We start from the raw sequence: 19,239 nt of genomic DNA on the forward strand, positions 1-19,239 counted from the left end.
TCGTGGAAGTGCGGAACTGTACAAGGAGAGTCAATGGGACGTTGGAGAAAACTGCAACATTTATTCAGATCTTAAACACTCCATTTTACCTATTCTTGCACGCTATGTCTGCCTTTAGGTTCAAACATTTGCTCTAAATGTGAAAGATTCACTCGTACCACTGTTGTATGTAATGGGAGGGCTATGTGTCAGAATCGCGGAGGCCAAGTGTGCAAATCAGATGCCTCTTGTACATTCCCCCCAAAACGTATAAACTGCTGTGAGGATTGTGGTATCATCCAGAGATTGTGATGCCATATCAAAGTTGACAGTGCTCTTTGATACTGTAGATATTAGCAAGATCTGGCTGCAATCTGCAATGACAAATGGGAGAAGCTGAAGAATATACACCCTCTCTCTCTGCGCAGCAGCATCCTGAAACAGAGGTCCCCTCCCAGGGGGCTCATCGGTCTTCGGCAGGTTCGCGCTTGTCTACCACAGGGCCCCAGCCTCTGCAGCATGTTTTCCCTTCTGTGCTGCATGTCTATTGTCTTGCTGTTCTTTTTCCCCGGAGAACATGTCTGGGGTGTTTTTGGGAATGTTACACATTTTCTGTAGCTGACATAAGAACAGTCTCACCACTGTTTTTTGTTCCTTTTTTTCCTTTCTTGGTTCCTCTTCTCCTATCCTTCCTCTGCGTAAGCATTTGAGGCTCCTCTTTTTATTTTTCCTCCCTGTGCACTCCTGAAGGCCGGAAGGTATGACCTGAGGTGTAAACAATCTTCTAAGGCAGGTGAGCCCCTCTCTGAGGGGGCCCCCAGTTGGAAGGACCGCGCCATTGGAGACACTGGCAGTCGTGGGGGATTTTCTCACAATGAGTCAATCATCATCTTTGCTGTCCACTTCTACCAAATGTAAACGGAATGAAGCTCCCAATTCAAAGACCCTCCCAGCTGAACCATGGTTCCTTGTGGTTTCACATCCTGAAGATGGTCAGTCCTTTGCAACGGTAAATCCATTTCTAATTCAGAAAGATGTTGGTGCAGTTACTGGCCCTGTGAAATCCTGCTCTCGTTTATGCAGTGTACTTTCCTTTTGGAGACTACTTCTGATTCTCAAACAGAACAAGTGTTTGCCGCTTTGCTTCTCCACAGCTATCCTGTTCATGTCGAGGCCCATAGAACTCTGAATTCTTCCTGTGGTGTTATTTCCACTATGCTGCTTTATGGTCTGACCAAGGCAGAAATCCAAGCGTACCTCTCTGATCAGGGTGTCATTGCTGTCCATTGCGTGATGAAGAAGGTAGATGCATCATCGGTGCTCACACACATTCTTTTTCTCACCTGTGATAGAGTGGTGCTTCCGTCCAAGATCAAAGCAGACTGAAGTTATCACAGTCCGACCATACATTTTGAACCTTATGTACTGCTACCTGTGTCATCATTCCAACCACACTTAAATGTCTTGTCAACATCCGGTAAAATGTATAACCTGTGGTAGGAATGCATAAAAGGGTGATTGTCCACCTCCTCCCCGCTGAATCAACTGTAATGGCGACCGTGCCGCCTCCTACCAAGATTGTCCTATTTATCTCAATGAGTGGGTTGTCCAGGAGGTCAAGATAAAGCAAAAAGTGCCTTACCCAGTCGCTCACAAGTGTTTGGCTAGTTGCAAACCGTGTGTTTTACCGTCTGGTGTTTACAATACCGTTATTGCTACATCTTGCCCCATGAAGGAGATGGCCATGCAGACATGTGATGTCAAATTCAGTACTGAGGTTGTGAAATCGCCCAGTGTCATGATAGCATCGCTATCTCCTCGTCCACCTGTGCAACAAGACACCAAACATTTGCCTCCCAGGGTGAAGTCACCTGCTGCACGACCGGTGGGACAGAAGGAATACTCCCGCGAAGAATTCCTATGTTTTTCCAACACACATCTGAGTCTTCCTCTGCCAACTGGAAAGGTTCGAAGAAGACAAACAAAGGCAAATAGTCTTCTTCTTTGCCAATTCGGAGATCCTCTTCGATAGTGTTGCTACACGATAATCTCGCCCAGCTGACCTCTGTGTCAGCAGTGCAAAACACCAACAATTTTTCTGCCGTGAACTCTGCAGATCGATAGGAGGAGAGTGGTGATACCTCTGTAGATCTCATGGAGCAGGATCTTCCAGCCTCTGTGTCCTGTAGCAGTGGGTCTGTGAAGGCTGGCATTCAGCAGCCGCCGAGGTGACACCCCTTCATTTTTCCCTCCTACTATTTCCTCGTTATGGCTCTCCTTCAATGGAATGTTCATGGCCTTCAATCAGAGTATTTTTGCTACTCTTAGTATCCCAGCACCTGCTTGTTCTCTGGTGACAGGAAACAAAATTGGATCATATGATCACTTTGAGCTCTCACATTTCTCCCCAGTCCATTTTGACCTTCCTCCCGAGGACGGCATTCCATCTCGTGGGGAAATCGTGCTGCTCATACTGGGCTGTCAGTAGCAGACAATGTCATAGGGGATCCTATTGCCATCTCCAGCTCCTTGGGCTGTCATTTTGTAGACATTTCGAGCTCCTCCCACATGCCGCCTTTACTATGCGGGAGCTAGATCATGCTCTCGCTTCATCCTGATCCTCCACCCCACGGTCAGACAATTTTCACATTCAGATGTTGCAGCACTTTTATCTTGCAGGAAAGCACTTTCTCCTTCATACATACAACTGCATCTGGGCAGAGGGCACATTTCCCAGATGCTGGCGTGAAGCCACTGTCATACCCATACCTAAGCCCACTAAGGATGAACACTTTCCTTCTAGCTACCACCCCATTTCTCTCACCATCTGTGTGTGTAAGTTGATGGAACATCTGATTCACACCCAGCTGGTCTGGTGACTCGAGTTTCACCATTTACTAGTCACAGCACAGTGTGGATTTCGAGCAGGCCATTCTGCAGTTGACCATCTCGTCACTTTATCCGCCCATACCGTGAACAGCTTTCTCTGAAAATCCCAGACTGTGGCCACGTTTTTCAATTTGGAGAAAGTTTATGACACCTGCTGGAGGACTGTTTTATCCTTGGTACTCTCTACACATGGAACTTCCATGGCCACCTGCCCCATTTCCTTCAGGAATTTGTAAAAGATTGAGTTTTCAAGGTATGTGTGGGTTCTGCCGTGTCAGAAACGTTGATCCAGGAAAACAGTGTGCCTCAATGTTCTGTCCTGAGCATCGTACTCTTTGCCATCGCCATTAACTGTATAATGGCCTGTCTCCCGCTGGGCATCTCCGGGTCTCTTTTCGTTGACAATTTTGGCATCTATTGTATTTCTCCATTGACCTGTCTCATTCAGCGGCGTCTTCAGTGATGTCTTGATCATCTTTACTCATGGAACATTGTCAGTGGCATTTGTTTTCCCACTGACAAAACTGTGTGTGTGAATTTCTGGCAGCACGGTTGGTTTCTTCCGCCACCTTTACATCTTGGCCCTGTTGCTCTTCTATCTTTTCAGACTATGAAATTCCTGGGGCTCATGCACAGTAGGAAACCTTCTTGGCCCTTCCACGTGTCTTACCTGGGAGCCCACTGTATGTGGTCCCTCAGTGTCCTACGTATCCTCAGTGGTACTTCCTGGGGAGCAGATCATGCCACACTCCTTCATTTGTACCGGTCACTTGTCCGTAAGAAGCTAGACTATGGGTATTTCATTTACAAGTCTGCACATCCATCCCTCTTATACCATCTTATTACTAACCACCATCATTGCATCCATTTGACCACTGGTGCCTTTTACACTAGCCTGGATGAGTGTCTGCATGCAGGAGCTGCCAAACTACTGCTGTCCTACCATCGTGACCATTCCTCAGCAGACATGCATGCCATTTGTCTGCCATGCATGGCCACCCATCCTATGCCTCCTTCTTAAATGACTCCTTTGATCACCAGTATGGGGCATGTCCCTCTTCTCTGATGCCTCCTGTAGTTCACTTTCAGCTCTTGCTCTGGGAGCTTAACTTCATGCTACTTGCACGTATCCTGTGGGTGTAAACCCTTCACCACCTCGGCTTCATACAGCAACCCATATTCACCTCGGCCTTCATTTGCTTTCTAAGGACATCACCCAGCCTCACCCCGTTGCCAACTTGCTAGTTGTTACATTCCCTCTGACGATCTCTGTGTTGCTGTCAGTCTGCATGTGGTGTCACTTTGGCGCCAAGACTGGCCCTCCCTTCACAGGAACAAGCTCCGGGTTATTTAGCCTCTCCCAGTGGCTTGGACAACCTCCTCTCGGCCCTCTCGCCATGAGGAAATCATTTTAGCCAGGTTGCACATTGGGCACTGTCTTTATAGTCATCGCCATTTGTTAAGTGGTGCTCCCCCACCACTTTGTAATTACTGCACTCGACCTTTGAAGTCCATCATTTCCTTACAGAATGTCATTTTTTTTTAATCACTTACATTCTCATTTGTGTTTGCTGTTTGAGTTACTGGCCATTTTTGCGAACAGCGGGCTGTCGGCCACGTTTTACTTTTTATCCATTGTAGCAATTTGGTGAAGGCCATTTAATTTTTAGTTCAGGACCTCTGTTTCTCAATGGTGTATTTTATTCACCTTGCTCCATGTCCCTGTTTTTAGCTGTCTTCTATTCAGTCATTTGGGTTTAATGTGTACTCTTTTTTAACTCCTCTCTTTGTCTTTGTGTTGTACACTTCTGACATGGGCTTAGTATGACCCTAGTTGTTTTTGCACCCTAAAATACTCCCCCCCCCCCCTCCCCCCTACAGGCATGGGGGTCAGAATAGGCCCGACGTATTCCTGTCTGTTGTAAGAGGTGACTAAAAGGAGTCTCACATGTTTTGGCCTTTATGTGATGGTCCCCTGTTGGGTTTGACCTCCATCTTTCTAAATTTTCCCAAAGAGCGAGCCAATTGGGGAAGGGCGCCTGATATGGTGCATCGTGTCCATCGTGCATTGAGATCTTTAGCCCACTTTCTCGCCGTCGCATTGCAGTCCCGCCCATTCTCCGTCCCTTGGGCGAGGACTCCTTCCTGGGTGCATTTTCCACCATGCAGTATGCAGTGTCGCTTTCGGTCCCAGACGATGATCATGGACTTCTTTGTACCTCATATGCAGCATGGTAGCCAGTCTGTTGTGGTGGGGCCACCATGTACCCTGTTGGTAGTAGCCCCTTGGCAACACAGGGATGCTGCGCCATTAGCTCCCCAAGTATGCCATGGAGTAGATGCCCATCTCCCTGGGGCATCGGGACTCCCGGCAATGGCCGTCCTGCCAGGTGGCCTTTGCTACGGCTGGGTGGCACCCGTGGGGAGGGCCCCTGGTCAGAGTGGGTGGCATCAGGGCAGATGACATGCGATGAAGCATAGTCCGTCATCTCTTGCTGGTGTGAAACACCAGCAGTCTGTAAGCATTCAAGAGCTAAAGTCAACTCTCAAAAGTACTCTTATTCGACCCAGTACCTTGTATGTTCGAGAGCTGATGGGGAATCTTTCATCACGATGAAGCCCCAGTTTTTTGTTGAGCATTTAGAGGACAAGTTTGTTGAGGTGGAGGGATTGTCCAAAATTAGATCTGGGTCAGTCTTGATCAAAATAGCATCCTCTGCCCCGTCACGGACGTTACTCGCTTGTGACGAGCTGGGGGATGTTTCTGTAACCATCACACCCCATGAGAGCTTAAATACGGTCCAGGGTATCATATCTCACAGGTATCTTCGTTTGCAGTCTGACAATGAGCTGCGCGCCAATTTAGAGTGGTGAGATGTACATTTCGTCTGCCATGTCCACCAGGGTCTGAGAGATTATCAGGTTGCCACCAGTGCCTTCATCTTGGCCTTCGAGGGTGATACATTGCCTGAGAAGGTCAGGGTGATGGTCTACCACTGTGATGTACAGCCCTAGATCCCTCCTCCGATGCAGTACTTTAAGTGCTGGAAGTTTGGCCATATGTTTTCCCGCTGTACTTCCAGTGTCACAAGTAGAGATTGTGGACGCCCATCACATCCCAATATCCCATGTGCCCCACCACCCATCTGTGTCAACTGTGGAGATCACCATTCGCTTTGCTCAGACTGCAGGATTCTCCAGAAAGAAAGGAAAATCATGGAGTACAAGACCCTGGACTGACTGACCTACACTGAGGCTAAGAGAAAATTTGAACACCTGCATCCTGTACATATGACATCGTCATACACTGCTGATACAACAGTGCTGGCACCATCAGCTGTGCCAGTGTAAGTCACCTCTCAGAGCTGGAATACTACACCTGCCCCCTTGATGGTGGGGGGCCATATCCCCTCTCTGTTGCTCCTAGTCTCACGATGGTTGCTCCCAGTCTCACAATGACATCGTCCTCCAGTGGAATTGCAGCGGTTTTTTCCACCGCCTGGCTGAGCTATGGCAACTGTTAAGCTTTACACCTGCTATTTGCATTGCCCTCCAGGAAACTTGGTTTCCGGCAATGTGGACCCCTGCCCTCTGCGGCTATAAGGGATGTTACAGGAACCGTAGTGACTATAATAAAGTGTCAGATGGAGTTTGCGTTTATGTCCTAAACACTGTCTGTGGTGAGACTGTGCCCCTTCAAATCCCTCTTGAAGCTGTGGTTGTCATAATAAGTACGGAAGGAAATAACTGTCTGCAATGTATATCGTCCTCCAGATGGTGCAGTACCCCTGAATGTATTAGCTGCACTGATTGATTAGTTCCATAAACCTATCCTACTTTTGGGAGATTTGAACACCCATAACCCCTTGTTGGGTGGCACCGTGCTTACTGGCCAAGGCAGAGATGTCGAAACTTTACTGTCTCAGTTCGACCTCTGCCTCTTAAATCCTGGGGCCGCCACACATTTCAGTGTGGCTCATGGTAGTTACTTGGCCATTGATTTATCAATTTGCAGCCCAGGACTTCTGCCACCTATCCACTGCAGAGCACATGACGACCTGTGTGGTAGTGACCACTTCCCCATCTTCCTGTCCCCATCACGGCATCAGGCCCACGGACACCTGTCCGGATGGCCTTTAAACAAGGTGCACTGGGAAACTTTCACCTCTGCTGTCATCACTGAATCTCCACCTCACGATAACATCAATGTGATGGTTGAGCAGGTGACTACAACAATTGTTTCTGCGACAGAAAACGCGATCCTTCGCTCTTTAGGGTGCCCCTGGCATAAGGCAGTCCCTTGGTGGTCGCCGGAAGTTGCTGAAGCAATTAAGAAGTGTCGGCAAGCTCTACAGTGGCATAACTGGCACCCTTCCCTGGAGGTCCTCATAGCCTTTAAATGTCTATGTGCCCGCATTCACCAACTTATCAAATGACGGGAGCAGGAGTGTTGGGAGAAATACGTCTCGACCACTGGGTGCCACACGTCACCTTCCCAAATTTGGGCAGAGATCAAACGTCTTCTCAGTTACCAGACCCCAGCAGGTATTCCCGGTGTTACCATAAATGGCATGCTGTCTACCAATGCAAACGTGATTGCCGAGCTCTTTGTTTGAGCCTCTGCATCAAAGAATTACCCCCCAGCCTTTCGCACTCTCAAACGGTGACCGTAAGGGAAAGTCCTCTCATTCGCTACACACCACAGTGAATCCTATAACACCCCATTTACAAATTGGGAGCTTCTCCGTGCCCTTGCACGTTGCCCCGACACAGCTCCTGGGCCTGATCAAATCCACAGCCAGATGATTAAACCTCTCTTCTGACTACAAGTGACATATCCTCGTCATCCTCAACCTCATTTGGTGCGATGGCGTCTTTCCATCCCAATGGTGGGAGAACACCATTATTCTGGTGCTCAAACCCGGTAAAAACCCACTTGATGTGGATAGCTATTGGCCCATCAGCCTCACCAACATTCTTTGTAAGCTGCTGGAACATAAGGTGTGTTGGCGGTTGGGTCGGGTCGTGGAATCACATGGCCTACTGGCTCCATGTCAGGGTGGCTTCCCCCAGGGTCGCTCTGCCACTGATAATTTTGTGTCCCTCGAGTCTGCCATCCGCACAGCCTTTTCCAGATGCCGACACCCGGTTACTGTTTTTTTTTTTTACTTACGTAAAGCATACGACATGACCTGGTGGCATCATATCCTTGCTACTTGGGCCGCCTATTCGGGAGGTGAACTGCCATGGTTGGGAAAAGAAGACGGTAATTAGGATGTTCAGGAGAGCTATGAATGTATGCAATGTAACTGGTGAGTAGTTGTGCACGTCTGATCTTCGATGGAGGGACTCCAGCCTCCACCAGAGCGCTTGTCACTGGACTCATTCTAAAAGCTTCTGTCACTAGTCGAACTCTGCAATGGTACAATGGGTCAAGCAAACACAATGCTGAGGGCGCCACCAAACCATAAATCACCTCCCGCATAGGCGACCCAAGTTAGGGCTAATGATTGCGGTTCGCGTGCGACCACTTCTGTCTGAACTGCAGTCCTTCCTTTCACCACCTCTCCTCGAGGTCCATTCATGTACACCTCCATGGTGTAGCTGTAGGCTGAAGCTTCGCCTCTACCTTTCGCATGGCCCTAAGGACTCTGTTAATACTGCGGCTCCCCCTATCATTTCCTCTCGATTCTTGAAGTGTTCCAGGGCTATGAAGTGGCTTACACCGACAGCTTTATGGCTGATGGTAATGTTGGCTTTGCCTTTGTCCTCAGAGGCCATATTGAACAGAATTCCTTTTCTGATGGCGTTCTGACTTACGCTGCTGGATTTTTCGAAGACGGAATGACATAACAGTATGCACAACAAACTGCGTGTCATTAAGGAGACTATGAATGTGTGGAAGTCTTCCATGTGGGCCTCTCGCAGGGAATCAGTTGTCCTCTGCTGTCACCGTTGAATCTCCCCCACATGATAACATTAATGTGATGGTTGAGCAGGTGGCTACAACAATTATTTCTGCGGCAGAAAACATGATCCCTCGCTCTTTAGGGTGCCCCCAGCGTAAGGCAGTCCCTTGGTGGTCGCCAGAAGTTGCTGAAGCAATTAATGAGAATCGGCAAGCTCTGCAGCCTTCGCGGTCGCCTCCCTCTTTTTATTCGTGCATTTTTAATGGATCGAAAGTTCAGGGTACGTGTGGGTTCTGTCCTGTCTGACGCTTTTTGCCAGGAGAAAGGGTGCCACAGGGCTCAGTTCTGAGTGTCGCTCTCTTCGCCATAGCGATCAATCCGATAATGGATTGCCTCCCAGCTGATGCAGCTGATGTATCAGGCTCCCTTTTTGTGGACAATTTTACCATCTACTGCAGCATGCAGCGTACATGTTTCCTGGAGCACTGTCTTCAGTGTTGTCTTGACCGTCTTTACTCCTAGTGTGTCGTCAATGGCTTCCGTTTTTCTGCCGAGAAGACGGTCTGTGTCAACTTCTGACACTACAAAGAGTTTCTCCCATTGTCCTTACATCTCGGTCCCGTTGCTCTCCCATTCATGGAGACAACAAAATTTTTAGGTCTTACATTTGACAGGAAACTTAGCTGGTCTCCACATGTGTCATATTTGGCTGCCCGTTGTACCCGTTCCCTAAATGTCCTCCGTGTTCTCAGCGGTACGTCGTGGGGAGCGGATCGAACCGTCCTACTTCACCTCTATCAGTCGATCGTCCGCTCAAAGCTGGATTATGGGAGCTTTGTATACTCCTTTGCACGGCCGTCCATCTTACGCCACCTCAACTCTATACAACATTGGGGGTTACCTCTTGCGATCGGAGCGTTCTGTAATAGTCCCGTTGAGAGTCTTCATGCTGATGCCGGTGAATTGCCACTAACCTACTGGCGCGATATACTGCTTTGTCGGTATGCCTGTTGGCTCTTATCAATGCCCGACCACCCGTCTTATCATTCCTTTTTTGATGACTCTCTCGACCGTCAATACGGGTTGTATGTATCTGCCCTGCTACCCCCTGGAGTTCGCTTTCATTGCCTCCTTCAGAAACTTGATTTTCCACTCCCTGCAGCCTTTAGAGTGGTCGAGAGCCAAACGCCACCTTGGCTCCAGGCTCAGGTTCGCATTCACCTTGACCTCAGCTCGCTCCCAAAGGAGGTTACCCCAGCTTTGGTATACTGCTCGTGGTTTGTCGAACTTCGTTCGAAGTTCATTAATACGATCTTCATTTATACAGATGGCTCTAAGACCAATGACAGAGTCAGGTGTTCTTTTATTGTTGGGGCACACGGTTTCAAATACCAGCTCCATGACCATTGTTCGGTCTTCACAGCTAAGCTATTTGCCCTGTATCAGGCTGTTCTTTACATCTGCCACCACCGACATTCTGCTTATGTCATCTGCTCTGATTCCCTGAGCGTCATCCCAGAGCCTCAGTGATCCGTATCTGGTTCACCCTTTCGTGCACCAGATCCAACGCTCTCTTCAGCAGCTGGCAGACGACGGTTCTCCGGTTACCTTTATGTGGGTTCCTGGCCATGTTGGTATCCCTGGGAATGAAGCTGCTGATGCCGCGGCCAAGGCTGCAGTCCTCCAACCTTGGACAGCTTCTTGTTGTGTGCCCTCATCTGATTTTAGCAGGATCATTTGTCAGCGCATTTTATCACTGTGGCATGCCGATTGGTGTACACTTACTGAAAACAAGCTTCGGGCCTTGAAACCTCTCCCCACAGCTTGGACGACCTCTTCACGCCCTTCTTGGTGGGAGGACGTCGTTTTGGCCTGGTTATGGATTGGACACTGCCGGTTCAGCCACCGCCATCTGCTGACGGCTGCGCCGGCGCCGATCTGCCCATGTGGGCATTTGCTGACGGTACGCCGCATTTTAACGTCCTGTCCGAATTTTAATACACTGCACATTGATCTTGGCCTGCCATATACTCTGGATGAAATATTAGCAGATGACCCAGGAGCAGCTGCTCGCGATCTTCGTTTTATCCACTTGACAAACCTGTCTAGGGACATTTATTATGCTGTTTTCTTTTAATCCCTTGCCTGTTAATGTCCCTTTTATAGTGTTGTCCTTTTTAGTTGCTGTTTTAACATTGTGCCTCGCAGTGCATTCATAATTTAGTCTGGGTGCTAATGACCACTGTAGTTGTGCGCCCTAAAACCACAAAAAAAAAAAGGCATCAGTGACCATGGTGTGGTGGTGGAGCATCGTGTCACAGAGCTTCACCACCTGGATAGGAGACTGGCACAAACCTCTGTTGAAAACATCCACACTTGACTTAAAGATGTGGTTTGTGTCAATGTGGCAGTTGGCTATTGAAGCAAAATAGTCATTAATGGGCAACCTCAGAGGTACGTAATACACCTCAATCGTTTAAGGCTTACCAAGGCAAGTTATGCTCTATGTAGGTAGACCACTACTTCCTAATGTATTGAACCACATTACATTCTGATTCTTTTCTTTTCCTATATGTAAGCTATGTGTAAACTGAATGAGTTATAGACATCAACAAAGGTAAGTTAATGAGTTGTTTTGTGACAAGAACAATGTTTTGATACATCATCCTGGGAATGAAGCTGCTGATGCCGCGGCCAAGGCTGCAGTCCTCCAGCCTCGGACAGCTTCTTGTTGTGTGCCCTCATCTGATTTTAGCAGGATCATTTGTCAGCACATTTTATCACTGTGGCATGCCGATTGGTGTACACTTACTGAAAACAAGCTTCGGGCCTTGAAACCTCTCCCCACAGCTTGGACGACCTCTTCACGCCCTTCTTGGTGGGAGGACGTCGTTTTGGCCCAGACAAAATTTCATTTTTGAAAAAATTTTATTCATAATTTTGTTTGTGTATGAAACAAAGTAATAAATATGTTCTTCAATTTATTAATTCCTGTATCTTCACCTTTTTGTTTCGAGAAGTGGTAGCACATGGACATATGCTTGGATCCATCATAACACGTTGTTAAAAATGTGTATTTCAACCATTCATTAAAAATATTATAAATAACTATTGGAAAAGCAATATTTATTCACGCGGTTTATAGGTCAACTCCTATCTGTTCATCATTTCACTTGCCACCGAGATCCTGCATCAACAGGTTTGGTGCAGACAAGATGAATTTACACAGTATTCGGAGGAGCGTTCCTGCATTAACATTGTCACAATCAAACAGTACAATGAAACAGTACATAATGCAAATTATGTTTATTGACCTTGAAAGTATTGATATTAAAGGTGTATTGATATTGGTATAAGTTGAAGTTCACCCAGAACTGTGCACAGATTCATAAATTACCTTCAAATTTCTTTCAACTATTCTTTCCAATCAATTTTTCCAATTATTCAAGCAGTTATTAATCAATTTCCATTCTCACATCACTATTCAATCGCAACCGTTAAAAGGACAGTGCCGAGCGAAATATGAACAGACCTTTGAATTGTTGACATAAAAGAGTTTTGAGATAAATGAGTCATATTGTTGTTACAAGAAACGACTGAAACTTTCATTGTATTTATTAAATGTCCACAAGATTAGAAATGCTAAAAACAATGAAGGATCAAATTCAAATTAAATTCTGCCTACAAACGAGATGAGCCAGGAATGCTAATTTTCAATGGTAAAGATAGGAAGCTGCTACACTGTGTGCTTGGCACCGTCTCTCTGGCAGTAGATATTCTCTTTTCCTTCCAATTAATATACTTTAGGGAAGACAAAAATTTGTACAAAGTCATCATTAAAGTGCAAGATAAGTCATTCTAATTCTATAAGATTGTGTCAGATAATAATCAGGTTCATTAGTGAATATGGAGCTAAATCTACTTTAATTGATGCGGTAGCGTTCTCGCTTCCCGCGCCCGGGTTCCCGGGTTTGATTCTCGGCGGGGTCAGGGATTTTCTCTGCCTCGTGATGACTGGGTGTTGTGTGATGCCCTTAGGTTAGTTAGGTTTAAGTAGTTCTAAGTTCTAGGGGACTGATGACCATAGATGTTAAGTCCCATAGTGCTCAGAGCCATTTGAACCATACTTTAATTGAAAAGTACCGATACAGACAAAATTTCATTTTTGAAAAAATTTTATTCATAATTTTGTTAAAAACTATTCACAATTGAGTCAAAGGAAATGTCCATTATTGAAAATTCATTACAAAATGCAATATGCCAAGATGCCGTAAATCCGAGCTTGGCAACAGTTGAAGGTAATGCACTAACTTGTGAAGTGGCCAACGGCATTCAAAACAACAAGGTTGGCGTCCCACTATCAATAAATGATGGCACTGGTAATATAACTAATCATGATGTCACTTTCATGATACTCGATGAGACAATTTCTCAGTTCTCACTGGGAAACATTTTTTCAAATAGTGGAACTGGAGGGCGTGACAGTGAAAATTCTTTTGATTACTTGAGCACCCAAGAACAGGAAACAGTTCATAAAAGCAATGTAAATACTAATGAGAGTCACAATTTGATACAACTCGTGTAACAAATAACACAACAGTTTACAAAACAACAGGAATTTCAGGAAGTGTAACACACCAGCTTAAGGGTCTAAGACAACAGTTTACACAGCAAAAGCGGGCATTTAAAGGTTTCAAGAATAATATTAGTCAACAGTTCAGTGAGGTGGGCAAAATTATATGCAATGAATTATCTGACTAACTACCTGGCAAACTGACAGAGCTACGTAAACAACTAATGCAAGAAATAAGTACCGACACATCCTGCAGCATAAATACATTCACGGATAGAGTATCATCCATAAATGATAAACAGGAACAACTTGCAGGTGAGCTACAGAACCTTAGTGAAGCATATTCTCTAATTCAGGAGATGCAATCCCAAGTGGATGCGTCGGTAAAAAATGTGAGGAACACAGTCAGCAAGCTGTAAGACATGCAAAAGATTACCTACAGAGGTACAAAAGTTAAGTCTAAGAGTGGACCATTTAAGTTTAGAGTCAAAATTTGCCAAAAAACAGAAAGATAACATATGTGCAGTTGTAAAGAAAATAACTGAAAAAGCTGGAGCTGGGATGCTGAATAAGGGCAGCACCCTTGCTGAAAAGGTAGTGTCAGAGTGCAAAATTTATGTAGATACAGCAGAAGAAGCTCTAAAATACAGGGGAAGTCAGTTTCTATCTAAAATAGATTCAGATTTAAAAGAAGCAGAGGAAAAGCTACGAGGCAGTATTGCTAAAACTACTGACATTCCAAAACAACATTTGTCAGAAAACAAACCCATGCCTTTACGGAAGTTAGATACTTTGACTGGTTACACACAATATGTTCCTAGCCCATCGAAGGAAAATAGCGAAGGTTGCAGAATGCAGCAACACTTGCCAGCTGTTGTATCTGTCGAGCAAGTGCAATTGCCATGCACTGTGCCACAAGCGAACATAAATGTGCTTGTCACTGACAGTGCAGCGTGTTTATCAGCATTTCTTGCAGATGAGGGATTACTTAGGCATTGACAATTTCCAGGATTTACCTCTGAAAGGAAAAGAACAAACCCTGTGGTCCTTATCAGAGCATTTTGAAATGTTTTACCTCTTACCTGGACTGAAGCCCAGAAAATTGGATTTGTTGTTGGATACACACAGGGTGACATTCTACTATGGGCATTTGCCACTACTATGAACAGTTTGAGAGAGTCTTTCTGGATAAATATTGGTCTGAGAATGTACAAGAGAGGCTCAGATGTGAAGTATTCAACCCAACTCCATTCAGTAGCAAACATGGAAGCTTAAGGGACTATTTTGAAAAATATTTGAATAAAACCAGATACTGGACAAACCCAGTATCTCAAGTATACATGCTAAAAATTTTAAAGAGCCATCATTTTCCGGCGTAAAGTCAAGTGCCAGCACACCAGTCAGAAACAATAGAGCAAGAGGGCTGTGAAGATGATGTCAGCCAATAGCAGCACACTGACCGACCCATCTCTAGGATGACAATGCGACAGCAGCGGTCTGCCCCTGACTGTTCACAGCTGAGTGTCAAGACCAGCGACCTGGATAGAAACATTCACTGTATTACTTTACTTGTATTGGAATTGTATATACTGAAGAGATTTTTTATTTGCATGTTGCCCTTTGCTTGCAACACTTCTTTTATTGTAAAAGTTAAGTATTGTCATAAAACTCTTTATATGATTTGCTTGATTTGTTTTCTAGTGACTCGAGAAAGCAGGTTTCCTTGGCACCCCATATTTGACGAGTAGGCAGGATACAACAGTCTTCCTGTCCACATTAGGTAAAAACTCATTACCATTCCAGAACACGACACAGAATACTTTCTGTCTGAACTGGACTCAATACATTTGATATACGAAGAGAGACCAGTACAACCCAAGCCTGTTAATATGCAGATAGCGGCACAGAGATTTACGAGCCAACAAGTGAACAACTGAATTGTAGTACACCACAGATGGCAACCTTATCGCACACAGACCTATGGTAATGGCAGTGGTAATCACAACGGCAATGGCAAAAATCGTAAATTCAAGGGCAGATATAAAATAAATGGGAAAAAATTTAACAAAAACAACTACAACGGGCAAGTAAAGTATGGCCAGCCTGTGCAATATGTACAGACACAAGTTACTGGCAATGATCAGCTGATCGCTTGGAAAACAAAACAGTAACAGACAGTTGAATAATCCACAGACAGCAGAATTCGGCCAGCAAAGTAACACACATATGCCGAATAGCACACAAAGGCAAAGAGAATTGCAGTCAAGAGCCTCACAGGATGCTAATTGGCATAATCAAACACCAACAGTCCATATAGTAGAAGTTACGCCTAACCCAGAGACCGATATCACCGCGATGCCGGAAAACTTGGGCCGGCCATGGTAAGCCCCCATTCTGTGAGCTGGGGGGGAAAGTGGGGACATGAGCTTGATCGACACTTGATTCATCAGATATGATGGAGCACGTTTATATATTGAAAGACTGGCTGTATACCCTCTAAGTTGTATGTATGTATAATAGTATTAGATTTAGGATGCTGGAAAGTCACATTCTAGAATTTATGTTGTTAGTTGTTATATGTCAAATGTGTAAACGATGAAATGAGTGGTTGTAACGAGGAAGAATTTTACTTTTATGTGTCTAGAGATGACGATACTCTAAATACAACGCTTTGCCTGGAGCGTAGCCCAGTTGTAAACAAATAAAAGGCACTTGTGAAATGCACAGTAGCATGCAAAGTAATACACAACTCACCGCGACGACGCAAGTGGTATCAGAGCAACATAGCGCATGCAAATTGAGGAGCAAGCTAGTCAACAAACTGCAAGAGTGTGCACACCAGTGAGGCATAGCTGGAAGTGTTGGAGTGTCCAAAACAAACAAACCTAATGAGATACAGTCAGCACTAGCATTTGTAAAGCCTATTGAATAAACAGGGACATCGAAAATCAAGAGAGAGTCTATACAACTACAACTAACTACACAGTACACACAAAGATAAGCTAAGGGGTTATATATACACAGGAAAGGGACACTGAACTATGAGAGATTTATTTAAGCTGCACTTCTATATACATTATATCTATATATGTACAATATTTACAAATTTAAGTGTTGAAAGTGCATGCACTAATTATACTTCATGGACAAGAAAAATCTTGCTGCAGGTAAACAAGCAAGTACAGTATAAAGTGGCGAACTGAATAAGAGGTTGCACCATGCCTCTAATACACTTTATCTTTCAGATTTATAAGGTAAGTAGAGATGCACACATGACATTAAATAAGTCTTGTGATAGCATGACTGCACAGTGAAGTGTTGAATACATGGCCGACTATATGAAGAAAGTATTAGTAGCCATCGAGCCGCAATACACTTATCTATGAAGATTTAGTTTTAAGTTAGTATTAAATTTTTTCAATGATGAATCGAAATGTCCTAAAGTGAAGAAAGATAAATGCTTATAGAGTGTTAGGTACCATATAAACATAAGAAAGGACCACTCTGCAAGTAAATATAGTTGTAAGTATATGATACATACAAATGTGATAGTGTGAAAGTATGTGAAGAAGAAAACAGTAACAGTACATCACATATCGTGATACTGAACTAAGGTTGAGTACTACCAAATAATCAAGAGGTCAAAACATAACTACTGTGAGCATTATTTAGAAAACTTAAAATATTAACTCCGCCATCCTTCTACATATATGAGATTATTATATTTTTGTACACCAGGCATGAATTATTTGAGGGAAACCATTTTGTCCATTCACATGATACCAGAAACAAAGAAAATTTTATGCTGCCCACCCACCACCTCAGACTGTATGCCCAGGGACCTCAATACATGGGAATGAAAATTTGTAATAAATAAAAAGGGAACAAATTGCTGCAGATGAATTGAGGTTCACTTAAAAGAAAGCTATATGAGGTACTGACACTGAAATGTTATTACTCAGTGGATGAATTCATGCGAGACAAACTGGAAATTTGAGCTGGGTACAATGTGTTACACGTTCCAAGAAATATCCTTATAGTGTTGTTATTTATTATAGTGCTATTATTTATTAATGTAAAAATCACTGTAATTGTTTTATGAATTTTTGACATGTCTTCTGTATGCAAACCAAATGGATTGCAAATGTAAGTCATGAGATGAATGAAACACAATTCACACATATTTTGCATTTAGTATAATAAATTATTCTGTATAAATGTTTTGCACAGTATGATCTAAATTACCAGAACATGAATGATGATGATGATAATAATAATAATAATAATAATGAGTTTCAAGCTACTACAGTGTCAATATATTCATGTTTCCATTTCTTTTAAGCAGGGTTATTTCAACACTATGAAAAATGCTGTTGAGAAAACTTCATAGGTGCATTGCTGTCTGACTGTCATGTTGTAAGGTATATTGTAACAATAGTCACTGACTTGTGTGAGCCTTGTTTGCTTTTGATGACTTGCATACACAAATAGCAGTCTGTAAATCTCTATCAAGCTACCCAGATTTAATTGTTGTGTTTGTTACTTGGGTTTAAGCAAATGCTGGGATGGTCCCTTTGAGAAGACCACATCCTTTTCTATTCTGAAACACATTTCATCTCTAATGAGCAGATGACCAAACAAGGTAATGCATGTTTAATGTTCTGTACCCACAATCTGGAGGAGTGGACTTCAATTTCCGGCCTGGCCATTCAGGTTTCCCTAAATTAACAAAGGTAAATGCTAATGTGGTTCATCAGAAATGGAGACAGGTGATTTCTTCTCCATCGTAGCCCAAGCCATGCTTGTGCCTTGAATGAACCCATATTTGACAACATTCTAAAAATTCTGATTTTCTTAACTTGCTTTTGGGAATGCTTGTGAAAAATTTGGCAAAGCATTATCCATCTATAAACTTGTACATTACAAAGGAAAAAACTGTTATAAAGGCAACAACCAGGTGCAGACACAATATGTTTACTGATATGCTTTAAACAGTGCAGTTTAATGACTGCTATTTTCTTGCCAGTTCTCTGTAAGGAGCAGTGTCCATTTAGTTAGTTAATTACTTGCTCCATAGATATTTTCACAAGGATCATTATGATGTGGAACATGTCAACAGAACAAACATAGACTACAGATATAAAAGAAAAGAAAAAATAAAATGTATTTATATGGCTACTTGCTGCCATTTACAGATATTTTTTTCTGGAAAAAAGATTGTTTATAAATCTCTGTGGTATAGGAGGAGTTGTTAAGGAAAAACACCTTTAATCTACATTTTAAAACATTTCATGGATTTTCCAGACTTTTATTTGCATGGGTAGGTTGCTAAAGAGTTTTACAGCCGCACGTGTAACCATGTGTGTGTGACAAATTTAATTCCTTTCTGTGTCAATTTTTGTGGTAGTGTTTCTGGTTCCTTGTGAATATAGATTGTGTGGGGGTGCTGATTTATATTCATTTGTGTTTCTCTTTATTTTTGTCTGCCTGTGTACATTTCAAATCTTTGTAAAGTGCTTGCAAAACTTGCATTGGATGTATTTTATATTCTCTTTACTTTCACATTATTTATTTAGTTTTCAGTCTTTTAATTACTGCCTATATAGTATTGGTATATGAGACACACAATGTATGAACAGTTATAGGAATAAGGGCAAAAAGTCAAAATGTAGTTCAGGCATTAAGTGGTCAACAGGGATGCCAACAAGACTGGAAATCTTGCTGAGCTTCCGGGCAATGTCTTTCCTCAGGGGTAATAAAAACACCTGCATGTGTGTGCCCCCCCCCCCCCCCCCACACACACACACACACCACCCTGACACTGAAGCCTGGCTGATGTGAGATGCTGTGTCAGGTAGAATGAGTGAAAGGAGCAAACAGGTGAAATGT

General features: G+C 43.9%; 1 protein-coding gene across 3 annotated transcripts in view; it reads left to right on the forward strand.

Moving 5' to 3' along the window:
- The window catches only part of LOC126235810 (monocyte to macrophage differentiation factor 2), a 177,941-nt gene that overhangs the window by 25,193 nt on the left and 133,509 nt on the right, over positions 1 to 19,239 (forward strand). Inside the window, exon 2 of one of the 3 annotated variants that reach the window (XM_049944650.1) lies at positions 17,693 to 17,771. The exons of 1 other annotated variant lie outside the window; for it this stretch is intronic. The gene's annotated coding sequence lies outside the window, so the exon portion shown is untranslated. The remainder of the gene's footprint in view (positions 1 to 17,692; positions 17,772 to 19,239) is intronic. One more of the 3 variants, XM_049944651.1, reaches the window with a different exon arrangement.

This window comes from Schistocerca nitens, chromosome 2 (genome assembly GCF_023898315.1).
Source record: "Schistocerca nitens isolate TAMUIC-IGC-003100 chromosome 2, iqSchNite1.1, whole genome shotgun sequence".
Classification (NCBI taxonomy): domain Eukaryota; kingdom Metazoa; phylum Arthropoda; class Insecta; order Orthoptera; family Acrididae; genus Schistocerca; species Schistocerca nitens.